At 39.0% G+C, this 7,658-nt stretch overlaps 1 pseudogene; it reads right to left on the bottom strand.

Annotated features, from left to right (window-relative positions):
- Positions 1-275: 275 nt before the first annotated feature.
- LOC131991468 (uncharacterized) lies at positions 276-1,876 on the bottom strand (annotated as a pseudogene).
- Positions 1,877-7,658: the final 5,782 nt, after the last annotated feature.

The following is a 7,658-nucleotide window of genomic DNA, read 5'->3' as shown; positions in this document are numbered from 1 at the left end:
TTTTAAAAGAAAGAAAATAACATAATAACTAAGAAAATAATACAATTTATATATTCAATATACATATTGTAATAAAATTACCCAATCCATCACCAGCAGGAACAAGAATCCATGAATCACTCTGCAGGTCATTCCCTCATAGGTGTTTCTGATGATGTTGGTTAGTTTCTCTGGGACGCCATAGTGTCTGAGAAGCTTCCAGAGGGTCTTCCTGTCCACACTATCGAAAGCCTTCTCGTAGTCGATGAAGTTTACAAATATCGGTGAGTTCCACTCTAGTGACTGTTCCAGATGCGCAGTGTGGCAATTTGGTCTATGCACCATCTGTCTTTGCGGAAGCCAGCCTGCTGGTCTCTGAGCTGAGGATCAATCACATCTTTCATCCTGTCCAGTAAGATCCTGTAGAAGACCTTTCCTGGGATGGATAGTAACATGATCCCCCTGTAGTTTGCACAGTTTGGCAGATCTCTGTCTGCCTGATGGATGTATGGTGGGTCTTGTGGGGCTGGTCTGTTAAGTATTTCCTTGAAATGTTCCATCCATCTTTTCTTCTGTCCTTCCTCCCCAGTTATTGGCTTTCCCTCTTTGTCCTTTACCGGTCTTTGAGGTTTACTGGTCTTTCCTGCCAGCTTTTTGGTGATGTCGTACAGGTCTTTCAAATTCCCATGTCTAGCTGCTTCTTCTGCTTCTAATGCAAGGGCCTCATGTAGTTCCTCTTGTCTGCCCTCAAGCTTTTCTTCACGTTCTTATTTGCTTCCCTGTACTCTGTTTGTGCCTTCACTTTCTCTGCTCTTGTCCGACTGCTGTTTAGGGCTGCCTTCTTTTCCTTCCTCTTCTCCACTTTCTTAATTGACTCGGCTGATATCCACGGCTTGTGGTTACCTTTCTGTGGTCCCAGTGCTACGTCGCAGGTTGTGATTACAGCTTCCTTTACCACCTTCCACATCTCATCTATGTCTCTTTCCTCACCTTCATCTAGCTCTTGCAGGGCTTGGAACTTATTCTTTAGCGTGATCTTGAATTTCTCTGCTGCTGCTGGATCTCTTAATAGTGTGGTGTTGACTTTTTTCTCCGGTTCGTCTCACCTGTCCAGTTTCTCCTCAACTTCAATTGGACTTTGGCAACGAGGAGATGGTGGTCTGATGCTACGTCAGCTCCTCTTCTGGCTCGTACATCTAGGAGGGACCTCCTAAACTTCTTTGTGATGCATACATGGTCTATTTGGTTCTCAATGGAGAGGTCTGGTGATACCCATATGGCTTTGTGTACTCGCCTGTGGGGGAAAACACTTCCTCCTATGACAAGGTTGTTATTTGCACATAGGTCTGCGAAACTCTCCCCATTTTCGTTCATCTCTCCAAGACCATGCTGCCCCATTATCCTCTCATAGCCTCTGTTGTTACTTCCAATTTTTGCATTGAGGTCTCCCATTAAGATGGTAATGTCTCTTCCTGGGTATCTCGGGATGATGGTCTGAATCCTGCTATAGAATTCGTCCTTTCCTTCTTTGTTTTGAAGGTGGCTGCAATTGCTCTCGGTCCATGTGCCTCCCATTCCATAAGTGCTCTCTGAGCAGCCTTGGACAGCATCAGAGCGACTCTCTGGGTGTGGTGTGCGTTGTCCTCCTCATGCGCGAGTACAGCAGCAGCTCTCCTGTGGCCAGCCTTTTCTGTCCAGAATCTGTCCATCTTGATTCATTGATTCTGAGTATGGCAAGGTTGTACTTCTTCATCTCGTTGGCAACTTGTGTGGTCTTTCCAGCTTCGAACATGGTCCTTACGTTCCATGTACCGATGGTGGTTGTTACCCTGGTTGAAAGGATGCTTTTCGGCAGAGTGGCTTCCGAGTGCTTCAGGCTTTCACCACCCTGCGTCATAAATCCTTCTGACAAAGGTCCATCTTCTCCCCTGGGCGGGATATCATGGTTTACTCTTGTTTGCGTATCTGTAACAGGTATTGTTTTTATGGGGTGAGGTTGGTAGCCCCATGCCCAACCCCCAACCTGGAGGACCAGGTGTTGCCTTTCGTCGGACCTCTACCCCGAAACCTGCCCGGCTTGGTAAGACCTACTGGGGGTATAACCCCTGCCGGTATAGCCTCCAGGGTCATGGAAGTACACAAGCCTCCCCACCACGGCAAGGTAGCAACACAGAGGGAGGGATAATGTAATATTATTAATAATGTTGTGCCTTTGTTTTGTTTTTCTAGTTCCTTGCTCTGTGTAAGTCTATGTTCCTTGTTCTTTTTTATTTTATGTTATATAAGGGAATCCCACTATTCAAGCCCTGTAGAACCTGATAATGTAATAAATTCCTGATAATGTAATAACCCCGATAATGTAATAAAAATCTGCACTTGAGTCCATTGAAAATGTAATAAAACCTGATAATGTAATAACTTCCCGATAATGTGATAAAGTGTATTTCCCAATAATGTAATACACTTTTTTTTTTTTACCAATAATGTAATAAAGTATAACATTAATGGGAGGTTATTACATTATCAGGTTCGCCTTCATTTCTCAAGTCCTGATAATGTAATAATTCCCCAATATTGTAATAATTTAACAGCAGACCACCCATTACTTGAGTTTAAGTGGTGATACTGTGTGGGCAACACTAGCTCAAGAGCTCTAGCGCCACCAACAGGTCAAAGTTGAATGTTTATAAACTTTTGACCCGTTCATCCGTTTTTAACAAAAGAGGTATCCATGACACACGAATGCATTCAACAGCTTTTTGAAATCTAAAGGTGCTTAGTGTTATACTTTATTACATTATTGGTAAAAAGTGTATTACATTATTGGGAAATGCACTGTATTACATTATCGGGAGGTTATTACATTATCAGGTTTTATTACATTTTCAATGGACTCAAGTGCAGATTTTTATTACATTATCGGGGTTATTACATTATCAGGAATTTATTACATTATCAGGTTCTACAGGGCTTGAATAGTGGGATTCCCTAATATAACATAAAATTAAAAAAGAACAAGGAACATAGAATTATACAGAGCAAGGAACTAGAAAAACAAAACAAAGACACAACATAGCAATGAAACAAGAATTATAATAGGTTATTGAAATAGTCATAGGTTTTTTAAAGATTATTATCTATTTATTGTTTGTGCAGCACTTTGGAAACCTTGTGTTTGCTAAAATTGTGCTATATAAATAAAGTGGATTGGATTGAAACGACAACACCTGAGCTTTCTCGGTAAAATAAAATTTTATTCCGATTCGGCAATAAGAGGTTAAAAGAACAGTTTCTGTAAAGGTCTGAAGGGATCGGCAAAGACAACATGAACATCTGATACACAGCTCACAGTGTATTCACAGCCTGAATACAGGAATAAACTGAAGATTCACATTAACATCTAATTCTGCTGATAATCTCTCAGATATTCAGTCAAATTCCTCCTGTATGAAGCTTTAAAGTGCCCAGGAGCTTTACTTTAATGCATTTATTATGAACCAGAGAGAGCAGCATGCACAAACTTCATCCTTCATTTACCTGCAGCATATATTTTATTTTCACCTCAGTCAGTGAGCTTTTCCAAAAAAAAAAAAAAACAGCTGCTGTTCATTTACTATTTCATGCCATTAAAACATGTTTTACTTTTCATGTATTTTAACAGCAGACACCAAATTGTCTCTCTGTGGATATTAAAAGCAAACTCTAACGACATAATTGCCAGATTACAGCCGTGAGTCATGTCATGTGAGTCATATGAATCATTTGTTGCTTACTTTCTTTTGTGTGTCATTACAGTGCAGACAGGCAGACGACAGAGAAATGTGGTCAGGACATGAAATGCAGGTATCATATTCAGAAGCTATTATTTAGCGTTCCTGTCCCCGATCATGATCACGATCAGTGTTTCAAAAGCACTTTAAATGATCTCTCTTTCCTGACGAGCAGGTGGTGTGAATAATGATTGGCATCTGTCAGAAGCAAAGCTGTGTGATATTGTTTACAACACAAAACCTCCCTGGGAGGAAGTCGTGGTGGAGACTTCAAAGTGTCTTTGAAACCAGATTGTTTCATATCCCATTCACTCCCTACAGGCAGCATTGGTTTGTTCCCACCATGACCACTGTCTCCTCCAGCCACAACCAAGAGTTTAGGTCGTTGTGATCATATTATGTTTCAGTGTCGTTTTTTCGGTATGAGGACTTGACTGCAGAGTATTCGGCAGGCAGTGTTGGGCACGTTACTTTTAAAAAGTAATAAGTTATAGTTACTAGTTACTTCTCCCAAAAAGTAACTGAGTGAGTAACTGAATTACTCCACTATAAAAGTAAAATTAAGTTTAAATAGGCCTATGTCTAAGAATTTGTATTTTTTTCTAAGTGGGTTTCACAAGCCAGTAGCAAATAAATTAAAGCAGTAAATTATCTGGTTTTGAGCTGCTACTGATACGAATACATGTTATGATAAGACTGTTAATGTGGAGTAAATCCAATATAGCAGTAAAAAGTAGTAAATACTCCAATCACTATATCACTTTCCCATTTATTTTAAACACAACTGTAAATGACCTTTAGCAAGGTTCCTATTGGTGTTTTTGTATTATATAGCTTGTTTTTCATGTTTGTACATTTTCTAGGTGTTTTACAATGATGTGATGCTTTTATTTTGAAAAGGCGCCGTCCAGTGTGAAACAGGTGCCTTAATGTTGAAAGGTAGTGACAGGAAGTAACAGGTGGAACGGTAAAAGGAAAAACTGATGGTTAATAATAATAACGAGTATGTCGTAAGTAATATAAAGTTGATATTAAGTATGAAAAAGGCTTCTATAGTGGCTGACAGGGCACAAGGTTTGTTAAAGTTTATTTTCTTCTGTCATATATATTAGTGGCTATATATGTTGTCTTAACTATAGTAAAAGTGCTTGTTTCTTCAAGTGCTAATGCTAATGTTTGTTATTGTTTACCACCTCGTAGCTCTTATGGTGGATTCACAAGGTGACCAAGGAATGTCTTAGTTTTATTTTCATGGAGCTTCGATTTTAAATAAATCTAGTGAACTATCAGTTAAAGAGTTGAGTCTTTGCAGGTGGGTATGCATGCAGGCACATATACGTAAACCACCTTCAAAATAAAAGCACTGCGGTTGTATTGATTTCCAATTTCTGGGTCGCCCAATGCCCAGGTCTGGTCCAGGGTGTACTCCGTCTCTCTGCTAGTGTCAGCTGGGATTGGCTGACCTAAGTCTGGATGAGGATAATGAATGAATGAATTAATATCCATGTAGTCAGGATACAGGGTTGGAAGGACACCGCTGTTGTTTTCCTGTTTCCAGTCAACACTGAGTTCTTTTAATTGTTTCATTGTTCCCTGACCTTCCAAAAACTCTGTTCCCATACAATGCAACTACACTCTCAATTATATTTCAAGGGAAACATTTTTTCTTCCGCAGCTGTAGTTTGGTCACGGTTTGGTTAGAAGTAGGCACCAAAACTGCTTGGTTATGTTTGCTAAAGGATCATGGTTTGGCATAGATTTTCGTCAACAGTGACATTTGGTTGCACATGGGATGCATTTAACAGTCTCGTGTGTGAATGTCCAGTATTTGTTTGACCCACCTATCCATCCTGATCTTCTCTGTGTGTGGACGTCCACTGACCTATATTACAAACATTTTGTAATACATCAAGCACCCGAGTTTCTCTTCAAACGTTATTGACGATGCAGTTTTCTTGCATGGAAATGTAGCTGAAGCTTGACCACATGGTTATTATGGTAACTGTGATGATGAGGGTCCTCTAACCAGAAACTTTACCAAGTGGTACTGTTCATAAACCTAAGCAAACAGTAACCCTAATGTAGTCTCATCATTTAACCCATTGACGCCGGGAAAGCATTATCGCATTTCTACCATTAAAACCGGGAGCGATGTTGCATCACTCTACCATTAAGGCCGGGACAGCGGATATGTCATTTTGTAGTATTTTTATTTTTTTTCACCTATTTTCGGTCTCTTGCCCAATGAAATGCATCAGAATCATGATCAGAATACATGCGGGAGTGTCGTAATACAACATTGGACTTTTCCAGAACTTTGAAATCATGGAGGAAGACGACTATAGCGGAGGAGCTCAGCAGTAAGTGACGGAAGCGGTCTAGATGAAAACAGCGCCGATGATTTAATTGCTGATTCGGACTTTGAACCCTCGGAACCAATCGACCGGCATTTATGGATGAGGAATTTGTTTTTAGACGACATATTTTCATCGAAGAACAGACAGATTTGTGGCCATCTGGATATAATAATAATATTATTAATAATATATTAATATTAATAATAATAATAATTGATTGTGATGATGATATAAGAAATCATGACTGTTTATATTACTTTATGCGTCGTTGAGCACCCTGAAAAGTGCAACATATAAAATGTATTATTATTATTTATTATTATTATTATTATTATTATTATGATAAAAAAAAATTTATTACAGTAGGCTAATGAGAACTATGTCTTGTTCTTCCAGTGGTCGTATCATGTTTGCATCTTGCTAATGGGCATGTATTAGTATTATGCATAGGATTTTTTATTCAGTCAAATGTAACATTTGCTGAGTTTGTTGATTTTTTTAAAAACTTTATTGAAGGTTTGGACAAATAAACTCAACTTCGTATGAAAGCCACGGGTATAAGCTCTCAAATACTTTTTGAATTTCATTTTTATCTGCTACAGAGGCTAAAAAATCTATTATTTAGTAGGTGTTGAATTTCCAGAAAAACAGGTTTTAGGGGGTCATTTGAAAATCGCCCATAGGTTTTCCAGGCATTTTTTTCCAGGCGCTTTAGGCCTAAATGGGTTAACACAGTAACATTACATGTCATGTAATATAACCACATTGTTCTAACCATCCATTTATAGATAGACAATATGACAATGGGAATGCATATCAGCATGGGGACAGTAAGAGTGATCCACAGGGATCTTTGTGGTTCCCCCGCTATAAGGACATCCTTCATGCTCCTGATGAAGTAAATCAACCCTTTAGATTACGTAACATACTCAACAGCTGCAGATGTTTCCATCTGACCTCTTGAATTCAAGCTTGAACAAAGTGTGACAACTGACCAAAATAGGTTCTATGAAAGAGGGGACATACGGAGCTGCTGCTAAAATAGAAGCAGCACTTAATAAAACACATTACTCACAAATATGTAACGACAGTAGATCCTCACATGGCATGTGTTTATGTCAGGGAAGAGTTCATCATTTCATGCAACTCACCTTTCTCAGAGCTGACTTACATTAAGCTCTCCGGATGTTTTCATTCTCAAAGCGCACACACATTTTATAGTAATTACTCTTTATAGTTTGATGTTTTAATAATGCATAATATTTGAAAAGTAAAGGGAAGGTTTAAGGTTGTCACTGTCTTGTTGTGTGTGATGTAAATGATGTTTGCCAGTGTATGTGCAAATGTTGAAATATAAAAACTATTCACAGTTGTACATTGAGAACCTCTTGTTGTGCATCTATAGGACATGAGCATTCTTGCTATGATATCAGTTTAGACAACATTTAGTTTGACCACATTTTGGGGAGGTTTCTAGAGTTGAACACAGACGTCAACCTTATGCAAATGAGGAGTGGCCAACGTCACCAATATGCATTGCATGGCTGCTCAC

This window comes from Centropristis striata, chromosome 18 (genome assembly GCF_030273125.1).
Source record: "Centropristis striata isolate RG_2023a ecotype Rhode Island chromosome 18, C.striata_1.0, whole genome shotgun sequence".
NCBI classification, from domain to species: Eukaryota; Metazoa; Chordata; class Actinopteri; order Perciformes; family Serranidae; genus Centropristis; species Centropristis striata.
The sequence above is the reverse complement of the archived record's forward strand: the minus strand, read 5'-3'. Positions and strand labels throughout refer to the sequence as shown.